Below are 12,718 nucleotides of genomic sequence, written 5' to 3' on the forward strand. Positions count from 1 at the left end.
CCTATGTGAAGTATTTAATTGGAGCGTTTTTACCATAAGTGTTAGAGACGTGGTGCTGTCAGACAAGGGTAAGGAGGCAGGGTTGTTCAGGGGCGGAAGCGGGGTCAATAGGCAGGAGCGAGTCGTCGTAATCCGGGGGCGAGCGATGAGTCGGGAAATGAGGGAGGCAGTCCAAATCCAGGGCAACGGAAGGGAAACACTGCGGAAAACACGGGGAGCAAACAAGGATGTCAGAACACGAGGGAAAAGCGCAGAGAGAGAGAGCACGCCTTACGGTGTCCGAGTAGAGAAATAATTTCCCGCGCCGATCCTTGGGTCCACTGGTCCTTTATTGAGCTTGCCCTCATCAATACCAGGTGAGCAGATTGGTAATAGAGTGTAGACTTGCCCGTGCGTGGGCGTGCTGCGCTCAGCGTGAGTGGGGGCGTGTCAGTGCGCGCTGTCCACGAATCTTCTGGGTGGAACCGCAGAGAAGGGAAATGCAGACTGCGCGTGCGCCGCAACAAAGGTGGAGAAAGAGGTACACCCCAGGTCTTACGAGGTGAAGTTGGAGTCAGGTGCTGTTCTGCGGAGGAACCGTCGACACCTCAGACGCAGCCATGAAGCACTTGCCCCGCCTCTGCAATCAGGAACATTCAGTGACACGACTACGATGGATATTCAACAACGCAGAGATGACCAGTCGGTTGCTGTGACCAGAACAGGTCGTAGAGTTTTTCGTAAACATTATTTGAAAGACTATACATAATGACTTTTGAAGCTTGAAAACAGTTGTAAGAAGTTTTTGGGTTACATGTTATTTTGGTTGTGTTAGAAAACAAAAAGGGAAGATGCAAATATCCTGCTATTTGATGTGAAATTTCTCTGTTAAGACGAAAAGAAAACCATACTGTAAAAGTAAAGAATGACAGGTGATACTGTTATTTTTTGTTTTCAACCTGGGTTGGTTTGTAAGTAAGATGATGCTTTCATTTTCTACTGTAACTGTTTTATAGTATGTCTACAATCTAAGTTTATTGTATTTTGCAAAACTATGTTTTTCTACATAATTGGGCAGGATAGGGTTATGGTAAAGTAATCTCATTTGAAAAAAGAAAGAAAAAAAAAATAGAAACGATGTTACAATATGATTGTTACGTTGATACTCTCTCATATTAATACATGTTGCAGGGGAGAACGTTTGGAGTGAGACACACGGTACTGGAAGTAAGCGGGCTAGTGTGAGTGAGTCACCTGGAATTGTAACTGCACTGAAGTTGCCAATAAAGTACAAGTGAGCATCTATACTGCTCTAACCCTCCACTCTTTATGGTTGGGAATATAACGGACTAGAGTGAAACACCCACCACTAGTGACAAAGCATGATCGTAATGTAAGAAATTTTCATTTTGCAAATGCAGTTAAACCTGATGTATAGTGTAGCGCTTTTATTTTTAAGCTGGAAAAGTGTGTGGTTGGTTTGAAAAAGTGTCTTGACATGTTTTAATGTCCGATCGATTGTTTTCAACAAAAAAAGGTATCTTTCGACATTCAGCCGACCATCTTTTATTTCTGTTGAACTTTCATGTTGTCTTACTTACTAAAGTAGTCACAATAACAATTTTAATGTTATGTTATCACTGCAGCTTAACTGCAATCTGAACACGGAATAGTATAGAGTTTTATTGTCAATATTACAGTAAAACAACACCCACCTGAACAACGAGCTCAGCAGGTGTTTGCTGCAGGCTTGTCGCCTCTTCTCACTGAAAAAAATAGTCCTCCCTTCTGCATTCGGACTGAAGGCGGCGTGCACCCTGGACAATCGCTACGTTATCGTTGAGTTTTGTAAAAACTTGTCATGGCTTTGAACCTGATATTTCCACAAGGTAGAGAACTTTCTTTTGGCCATTTCTGATCGCTTCTGGCTCATCAGTAACAAGTGAACTGCAGCCAAGAACTCCCCAAGGGTCAGAATGCAAGCGTATGGGGGTGATTAGCCCTAATTTTAACACATGTTTGAATCACTACTGTCACCCCAGCTATACATGTTTGCTTTTTGATGTTTTAAAATAATAAATAAAGCGATACTTACATTTTAAAGTCTCTCTGTCAGGCTGCAGACAGCACCAATTATTGAGTGTTAATATGGAGAATAGCAACCAAGCAAACACTTTTATTGTGCACAAAATACATTTGTATTCGCCCCCAAAAATTATTTTTCGCGTAAGTTTTATTTATTTTTAAAATATGTCTGATTTTGCAAAAGATATTTTTCCGTCGTCAAAATCTGTCTTTGCAACCTCAACATTAAGACACAGATATAACATGGCATTATATTTGATGCCAAATGTGCAAAAAAAACCCAGCAGCATTAAAATACATTAGTTAGCAACTTGTCCAGGGGGCATCTGCCAATTCCGCTAGAGTGTAGCTTTACAGTTAATTGCCATACAACTATATGCTATAACTTCAGAGTTGTATTTTCATTGGCAATTACAACTATATACTGGGCTTCACGGTGGAAGAGGGGTTAGTGCGTCTGCCTCACAATACGAAGGTCCTGAGTAGTCAAGGTTCAATCCCCGGCTCAGCATCTTTCTGTGTGGAGTTTGCATGTCCTCCCCGTGAATGCGGGGGTTCCCTCTAGGTACTCCGGCTTCCTCTCACTTCCAAAGACATACACCTGGGGATAAGTTGATTGGCAACACTAAATTGGCCCGAGTGTGTGAATGTGAGTGTGAATGTTGTCTGTCTATCTGTGTTGGCCCTGTGATGAGGTGGCGACTTGTCCAGGGTGTACACCGCCTGCCGCCCGATTGTAACTGAGATAGTCACCAGCGCCCCCCGCGATCCCAAGGGAATAAGCGGTAAAAAATGGATGGATGGATTACAACTATATACTATAACTTTACAATTGTAATGTTATTGCTAACTACTGTCTTATTTTAACAGCATATTGCCACCTACTGTAGAATAGTATGCATTGTAGTATACAGAACCACTTATGAGACAAATCAGTTTGAATTTACAGTAATTTGTTGTGATATTACAGAGGACTATAATTACAGTATCGTACTGTGAAAAAAAAAACTTTAAATGTTGTAAAAAATAAAGATATCCTTGTTGTAACCTATGGGTTATATAGTTCATGTGTGATGGCCATTCCATAATTTGCATGCTAGATTTATTGCTGATAAATTGATCTGTTATTATTTACAGCTAAAAAGAGTTAAAAGTGAATTGATTTGATTTATACATGTATTTGATATTGATTATTTGAGAAACGCTGATACTAGATTGATTTGTTTTGTATTTTATAGCCTAACAAAGGGTTAACTCAAATACTACATGTTCCACAATGCATTGCGGCAAACCGGATGTAATGAAAGGAGCGGGAGCAGGTGCATTGTGGTTGATGAGACTGAGCATTATGAGCCTTCGGGTGATGAATGAATGACAGATAACAAGATATAAGAATTGTTTTGTACCGTTTTTATCCCCACGTTTCTTATATAAAGTACAACTTTATTTACACATTTCGACGTCCTGTCCAATACTTTGATCGTAGTTAAACTACAATCCTAATTTTTACAGCCATCCGTTGTAATGAAAGAGTACATATTGATTACAGTATTTTACAGTGGAGAAAATACTGGAATCTTGGTAAATTGTAGCATCGAAAAACACATTAAAAAATCCTATATTCATTAATTTTACCAGTGGCAGTACATCTTTTTCCACAATGGGGCGGTATAGCTCGGCTGGTAGAGTGGCCGTGCCAGCAACTTGAGAGTTCCAGGTTCGATCCACGCTTCCGCCATCCTAGTCACTGCCGTTGTGTCCTTGAGCAAGACACTTTACCCACCTGCTCCCAGTGCTACACATACTAGTTTAAATGTAACTTAGATATTGGGTTTCACTATGTAAAAGCGCTTTGAGTCACTAGAGAAAAGCGCTCTATAAAAATAATTCACTTCACAATGCCAACATGTATTTCAGCCAAACCTCAGTGGCTGCAGTGTTCTGACTCCAGATTCAAATGCTTCACTCAGTAACCTTTGATTATTGTTTGTCTCCCTTTGCTGATATAAATCTACATTACAATTATGAGTTGTTCATATTTTATTAAGAATGAGCAAGGGCTCAAATAAAGTTATTTCTAATGCAGATGAAGAAATACAATTTTTTTTTTTTTTATTTAACACCAAAATACACTTTTTTGTAAATTATCATTTTTTTAAACATATGGTTATTGAATCTTTGACATATACAGTCCAGAAATACAAATGAACATGTCAAATGGTCTTGTTTTACTTCGCCAACTAAGTATGAAGGCTGGCTGATAAGGACAAAAAAGTAAATCTCGATATATTTGTACTTAAACTCGATATTCGATACATCTATCCATCCATTTTCTACCGCTTGTCCCTTTTGGGGCCGCTGGAGCCTATCTCAGCTGCATTCGGGCGGAAGGCGGTGTACACCCTGGACAAGTTGCCACCTCATCACAGAGCCAACACAGATAGACAGACAACATTCACACTTACAGTTGCACACTAGGTCCAATCTAGTCTTGCTAATCAACCTATCCCCAGGTGCATGTCTTTGGAGGTGGGAGGAAGCCGGAGTACCCGGAGGGAACCCACAGGGAGAACATGCAAACTCCACACAGAAAAATCCCGAGTCCGGGATTGAACTCAGGACCTTCATATTGTGAGGCACATGCAGTAACCCCAGTTTCACCGTACTGCCCAATTAGATGCATATCTCGATATATTTTCCAGTGAAAATATACATATAAAAGATTAAATTTTTTGTCAGTGGCACTTTTATTAAACCCAGGTAGTCAAGATGGGTGTTTAAGTAGCACGGAATCACATAACATATATAAAATAGAAAAACAAAGAATGTATTTAGAAATAGATAGAAAAATATTTTCTCTACATAAAATAAATGACATAGCTGTGCAAATAAAACAATTTTATAAATTTGCAGGCAGGCACATTTTTAATTCCCAGCTACTGTATTGTTGTAAAACACCCATGAAAATGAAATGTAGCATTTAGACAGGCTATACTGTAGCACAAGTCATCACATGTCTGCCACAACCATGTGTGTTCTTAAATGTGTATTCCTCCTCTTCCATGTCGAGAGCAGTTTTGATTCAGACTTACATGGTAAACAACTCAAAGGAATTTTTCATCCAGACGCATACATTTGTGCAAATGTGGCCAAGTAGACACATTGTGGGTTTCCTGGACGTCGTCTAAAGGAACATTTTAAGAAAGAGAATCCCTATGCCATCTATTACTATTTTGTATATATAAATTGGCCTGTCCGTAATGTTTTAACCTAATCTTAACCAACCGTGACTCATCATAGTAAACCAAACATGGATATTCTTATACGTAAACCAACCAATAATCAATGGTGTTTGCCGTATATGATGTGTTCTGCTTTTGGAATTGCACTAATCTACTTCTCTCTTTCTCTTCACCCTCTTTCTTCTTTTGTAGCATGTAGCTTGCTAACCGATACATGGGTCTAAAAATAATTAAGCTACGGAAATCGCTATTTGTTTAAAACATAAATGTAGTTAAGCTAAGTAGCGAATATTTGCTTGGGTGTTGTTGTTGTTGTGGGTTTATAGCCCATTGAGTGGTGGGAGAAAGTGGGAAGCGGGGGAGAATCAAGGAACACTGCGTTTGGTAATTTTAAAGTGAAAAAAATTATATCGATATTAAGATATTTTCTTAATTCATATCTTGTTTAAAAATATATCCATATATCTTACAAACTCGATATATCACCCAGATTTACAAAGTAATCCACAAAAGTTATATATACACTTTTTTTTTTTAAAAACTAGAAAACATAAAAAACCCACAAAAAACATGCATCAGTCAAATATTGACATGAAGCCACAGACAGCTGAACTCCAAAGTGTCCCCAGCCCGCTGCAGCCATACACAAAAGCAGACATAAGCAGACCTTTCAATTACTTTACAATCGGTGTTAAATTTGAGATCAGTCTCTTTTACATATTTCAGGAGACCACCATACTTGATGAAACTTTACAAAACAATTTTCAACGTCAGCCTAATTTTTTCAATTTAAGGAAATCAAGTATATTTGTGCGGCAGGGAAGCGCTGTTGCCTTCCACTTTAGCAGTGAGTCATAGAGCAGACAAAGTAGTAAATGCCACAAGTTATTTTTGGATTTGGGAAGAGAAGATGAGTCTGCTTAAAAGATTTGGTTCAATATTTTTGCCTATTACCAAAGACAATGTATTTAAAATTTCAGTCCAATAACTGTACAGGGATGAGCAAGGCTAAAACATAGGTATTAGGTGATCACAAAATACCGATATTCTGTCATACATCTTAGCCTCACAATACGAATGTCCTGGGTTCGATTCCTGGGTTCGAGGTCTTCCTGTGTGACTGCGTTTGTCCTCCGGGTACTCCGGCTTCCTGTGTGAATGTTGTCAATCTATCTGTGTTGGCCCTGCGATGAGGTGGCGATTGTCAAGCGTGTACCTCGCCTTCCGCCCAGGTGCAGTTGTGGTAAGCTGCAGCACCACCCACGACCCAGAGAGCGGTAGAAAAAGGATGGATGATGAACATCTTAGGCCATGTCTACACTAAGTCGTTTAACCCAGTAAACAAATAATTATTTAGCCTAAGCCCCGTGTCAGCAACACTAAACCAGCGTTTAAGGTCCCCCTCCTTGGACAAATTGTTACACGGCTAAGTGTGCTGTATATTTCTTGAATCTCTGGCTCTTTGCTTTGTATGGACTCATTGATAGTTTAAAAATTGTTTTCTGAGAGTAGTGAGGCCAGAAAGACCGCGCTCACACAGAAAGTGACGTCAGAAAGAACGCGCCACAGCCAGCTTCATAATAAAGCGGTTTTTTAACTCGGAGGTAAACACTGGAAATATGAAGGCGAGTCATCCAGACATGCCAGTGTTTCTTCTCCAGTCTGTACAGACGCTTGTGGAAATCACACATGAGAAAAGCGAGAAAGCGATTGAAGCTATTTCGGACACAACACTTCACAGACGACAAGAGAACTTCCAATGTCCAGGTCAGCTGTGATTCTACTTAGCGAAAACCTTTGTCCATTTGTCGAAGGAGAGACAACGAGATGGCGAGCTCCCGTGGATGTGATAAAAAAAAAGGTAGCGTATGCTTCTGGCCGAAGAGGCAAGACTACGGAAAACGGCGAATACTTTTGGACTAGCAAAGCAGACTGTATCCGTTATTGTCCACTATGTATGTTGTGGACTCAAAGTCTGGGTCCAAGGTATGTAAAGTCACCAAAAACGAATGGACAATTAAGGTGAAGATAAAACAGTGAGGAATGTCCTGACCAGATATTTACACTCCTAAATTGATTGTTGGAAAATGTTATTTATCACATTGTTTACACATCTAATAAAGATTTCATTTATTTATGATGGCTCAGGTGTGATTCACTACAATAGGGCATTGTTGTGTGTAGACACGGAAAAGGTTAGGTGGGTTTTACCCTCGGTAAACAGGGCCTTAGCCAGCCGGACATAGGTACGATGTATTAGCGTGCATTGAATAAGGCTTTGTCGAGCACGAATAAAAAACTTATGAACTCTTCTTAAAATCTCTGTACGGCTCTCCTTAGATGGGGTCACTTGTAAGTTACACTCCTGAAGTGACTTAATTGAATTCAGGGTGTAAATTAAACATGTGTAAATACATGTAATTGATCCTTTTAAAATCGGAAGTGATGTCAAAAAAGCATTTGAAACTGTGTCAGTCGGTAAGTTTAGAAACAAATGCGAACAAATTTCCGGATTTGTAGCTATCTCGCAGGGGCCATAGAGGTTGGGTGCAATGTGAGCTGGGCGGCAGCCGAAGGCAGGGCACTTGGCGGTCCGATCCTCGGCTACAGAAGCTAGCTCTTGGGATGTGGAACGTCACCTCTCTGGGGTGTAAGAGCCTGAGCTAGTGCGCGAACTGGAGAAGTTCCGGCTGGATATAGTCGGACTCACTTCGACGCACAGCAAGGGCTCTGGAACCACTTCTCTCGAGAGGGACTGGACCCTCTTCCACTCTGGCGTTGCCGGCAGTGAGAGGCGACGGGCTGGGGTGGCAATTCTGGTTTCCCCCCGGCTCAAAGCCTGTACATTGGAGTTCAACCTGGTGGACGAAAGGGTAGCTTCCCGCCGCCTTCGGGTGGGGGGACGGGTCCTGACTGTTGTTTGTCCTTACGCACCAAACAGCAGTTAAGAGTACCCACCCTTTTTGGGTACACTCGAGGGAGTACTGAAAAGTGCTCCACAGGGTGATTCCCTTGTCCTACTGGGGGACTTCAACGCTCATGTTGGCAACGACAGTGAAACCTGGAGAGGCGTGATTTGGAAGAATGGCCGCCCGGATCTGACCCCGAGTGATGTTTTGTTAATGGACTTTTGTGCTCGTCACAGTTTGTCCATAACAAACACCATGTTTAAACATAAGGGTGTCCATATGTGCACTTGGCACCAGGACACCCTTGGCCGCAGTTCCATGATCGACTTTGTAGTTGTTTCATCGGATTTGCAGCCTTATGTTTTGGACACTCGGGTGAAGAGAGGGGCGGAGCTTTCTACTGATCACCACCTGGTGGTAAGTTGGCTGTGATGGTGGGGGGAATGCCGGACAGACCTGGCAGGCCCAAACGCATTGTGAGGGTCTGCTGGGAACGTCTGGCAGAGAATCCTGTCAGAGAACGTTTCAATTCCCACCTCCGGAAGAACTTTGAACATGTCACGAGGGAGGTGCTGGACATTGAGTCCGAGTGGACCATGTTCCGCACCTCTATTGTCGAGGCGGCTGATGGGAGCTGTGGCCGTAAGGTAGTTGGTGCCTGTCGGGGCGGCAATCCTAAAACCCCTTGGTGGACACCAGCGGTGAGGGATGACGTCAAACTGAAGGAGTCCTATCGGGACCTTTTGGCTCATAGGACTCTGGAGACAGTGGACAGGTACCGACAGGCCAAGCGGTGTGCAGATTCGGCGGACGCGGAGGCAAAAACTTGGACATGGGAGGAGTTCGGGGAAGCCATGGAAAACGACTTTCGGGCGGCTTCGAAGCAATTTTGGACCACCGTCCGCCGCCTCAGGAAGGGGAAGCAGTGCACTATCAACACCGTGTATGGTGCGGATGGTGTTCTGCTGATCTCAACTGCGGATGTTGTGGATAGGTGGAAGGAATACTTCGAAGACCTCCTCAATTCCACCAACACGTCTTCCTATAAGGAAGCAGTGCCTGGGGAATCTATGGTGGACTCTCCTATTACTGGGGCTGAAGTTGCTGAGGTAGTTAAAAAGCTCCTCGGTGGCAAGGCCCCGGGGGTGGATGAGACCCGCCCGGAGTTCCTTAAGGCTCTGGATGCTGTGGGGCTGTCTTGGTTGACAAGACTCTGCAGCATCGCATGGACATCGGGGGCGGTACCTCTGGATTGGCAGACCGGGGTGGTAGTTCCTCTCTTTAAGAAGGGGGACCGGAGGGTGTGTTCCAACTATCGTGGATCACACTCCTCAGCCCACCCGGTAAGGTTTAATCAGGTGTACTGGAGAGGAGGCTACGCCGCATAGTCGAACCTCGGATTCAGGAGGACCAGTGTGGTTTTCGTCCTGGTCGTGGAACTGTGGACCAGCTCTATACTCTCGGCAGGGTTCTTGAGGGTGCATGGGAGTTTGCCCAACCAGTCTACATGTGCTTTGTGGACTTGGAGAAGGCATTCGACCGTGTCCCTCGGGAAGTCCTGTGGTATCGGACTGTCTTATTGTGGCGGTCCGCTCCCTGTACGATCAGTGCCAGAGCTTGGTCCGCATTGCCGGCAGTAAGTCGAACACATTTCCAGTGAAGGTTGGACTCAGTAAAGGCTGTCCTTTGTCACCGATTCTGTTCATAACTTTTTTGGACAGAATTTCTAGGCGCAGTCAAGGCGTTGAGGGGTTCCGGTTTGGTGACCGCGGGATTAGGTCTCTGCTTTTTGCAGATGATGTGGTCCTGATGGCTTCATCTGACCGGGATCTTCAGCTCTCACTGGATTGGTTTGCAGCCGAGTGTGAAGCGACCGGAATGAGAATCAGCACCTCCAAGTCCGAGTCCATGGTTCTCGCCCGGAAAAGGGTGGAGTGCCATATCCGGGTTGGGGAGAAGACCCTGCCCCAGGTGGAGGAGTTCAAGTACCTAGGAGTCTTGTTCATGAGTGAGGGAAGAGTGGATCGTGAGATCGACAGGTGGATCGGTGCGGCGTCTTCAGTAATGCGGACGTTGTACCGATCCGTTGTGGTGAAGAACGAGCTGAGCCGGACACTCCATGATCCCTTACGACCGCCAGACAATTCTGGATGTGGATAGATCGGGCCGTTTTGGACTAAAATATGTGTGTATGTTGGACCACCTTGCAAACATGGCAATACTTCGCCGGCTACATCCAACGGCCTGTGAAGCAGTGTAGTATAGTCGACGGAAGACACGCAAGCGGTGTGATCAGAAACAGAAGCGCGGATGCGGAGCGGGATTAACAACAAAGCAAAAAGCTAATCCCCACATAACACCACTTCCTTCCATCCTGAAGCTGGATTTAATGGAAGACACGAGCCTACTGGTCTGGGTAAGGAGTCAGTTAAGTTAGAACAAGTTTTTTCTGCTATGACTATATTGGGGTTGGACATACGTTCTACTGAGGTGGCAAATTATAATGCGTTCAGTTTATCGCAGCACCAAGCAAACAATTGGAAAATTCCCGTCATATCAATTCCTAGATATGGTCGTAATTATTTTAAGTGCACTACACATAATAAACGCAACTTTATTAATATTGCTACTACAGATAATCTGATCAAAAACTCCTTAAGACAGTCCACTAACTATTACATAGTTTTTTTAAAAATAAGATCAATGTCTCACAAAACGTTATTAGTTAATGAGGTCATTAGAGACAACAATCATCGTCACCGGACAATTTTTTTGCGCTAAATGAGGCATCTCCTCTTAACTATACGAATGCGCATATTGCCCGTCCCCTTAAAAGGGGTAGGGGGTCGCACTAATATAAAACGAAAACTTTAAGCTTAGTCCTAACCTAAATAACAAATATAAATCGTTTGAGGTGCTTACTATGAGGTCTGTCACACCACTGCCTCAATACCTGGCTGTTATCTACCGCCCCCCAGGGCTCTATTCGGACTTTATCAATGAATTCTCAGTTTGTTGCTGATCTAGTGACGCACGCCAATAATATAATTATAATTGGGGACTTTAATATCCATATGAACACCCCATCGGACCCACCGTGCGTGGCGCTCCGGACTATATTTGATAGCTGTGGTCTTAAACTAATAATAAATGAACCCACGCATCGCAACGGTAATACGATAGACCTAGTGCTTGTCAGGGGTATCACCATTTTTAAAGTTATGGTACTCCCGTATACTAAGGTAACGTCTGATCATTACCTTATAAAATTTGAGGTTCAGACTCATGTTTGGCAAGCTAATAATAATAATAACTGCTATAGCAGCCGCAACATTAGCTGCCACAACGACAACTCTTGCTGGCCTACTGCCCTCGGTAATGGCATCATTCCCAAATTATGTGGGCTCTATTGATAACCTCATTAACAACTTTAACTGCGCGAAACCATTGATAGTATAGCACCGCTGGAGTTAAATAAGGTTCTAAGTAAGGCCTACCCCATGGTTTACAGAAGAAACTAGAGCTCAGAAATGATCATGTAGAAAGCTGGAGCGCAAATGGCACGCGACTAAACTTGAGGTTTACCATCAAGCATGGAGTGATAGTTTAATAACTTATAAACGCATGCTTACCTTAGCTAAAGCTAAATATTACTCAAATCTCATCCGCCTTAATAAAAACGATCCTAAATTTTTTTTAGTACGGTAGCATCGCTAACCCAACAAGGGACTCCTTCCAGTAGCTCCACCCACTCGGCAGATGACTTTATGAAATTATTTAATAAGAAAATTTATATCATTAGAAAGGAGATTAAAGAAAATGCGTCCCAGCTACAACTTGGTTCTATTAAAAAAAGACTAAAGATCATTGCTAACGATGGATTCTGATGCGTCATCTATATTGCTGCTCCTCGATATTAGCGCTGCTTTCGATACCGTCGATCATAATATTTTATTAGAGTGTATGTCAGACTTAGCCCTGTCTTGGTTTAACTGACAGGATGCAGTGCGTCTCGCATAACAATGTAACCTCGGACTATGTTAATGTAACGTGTGGAGTTCCCCAGGGTTCGGTCCTTGGCCCTGCACTCTTCAGCATCTACATGCTGCCGCTAGGTGACATCATACGCAAATACGGTGTTAGCTTTCACTGTTATGCTGATGACACCCAACTCTACATGCCCTTAAAGCTGGGCCGCATATGTGGGCTGGGTTGCCCACATATGCGGTCCTCTCCAAGGTTTTTCATAGTCATCATTGTCACTGTCACCGACGTCCCACTGGGGTGAGTTTTCCTTGCCCTTATGTGGGCTCTACCGAGGAGGTCCTTGTGGTTTGTGCAACCCTTCGAGACACTAGTGATTTAGGGCTATATAAATAAACATTGATTGATTGATTGATGGGGCTTCACGGTGGAAGAGGGGTTAGTGCGTCTGCCTCACAATACGAAGTTCCTGCAGTCCTGGGTTCAAATCCAGGCTCGGGATCTTTCTGTGTGGAGTTT

Source organism: Nerophis ophidion, linkage group LG13 (assembly GCF_033978795.1).
Source record: "Nerophis ophidion isolate RoL-2023_Sa linkage group LG13, RoL_Noph_v1.0, whole genome shotgun sequence".
In the NCBI taxonomy this organism is placed as follows: domain Eukaryota; kingdom Metazoa; phylum Chordata; class Actinopteri; order Syngnathiformes; family Syngnathidae; genus Nerophis; species Nerophis ophidion.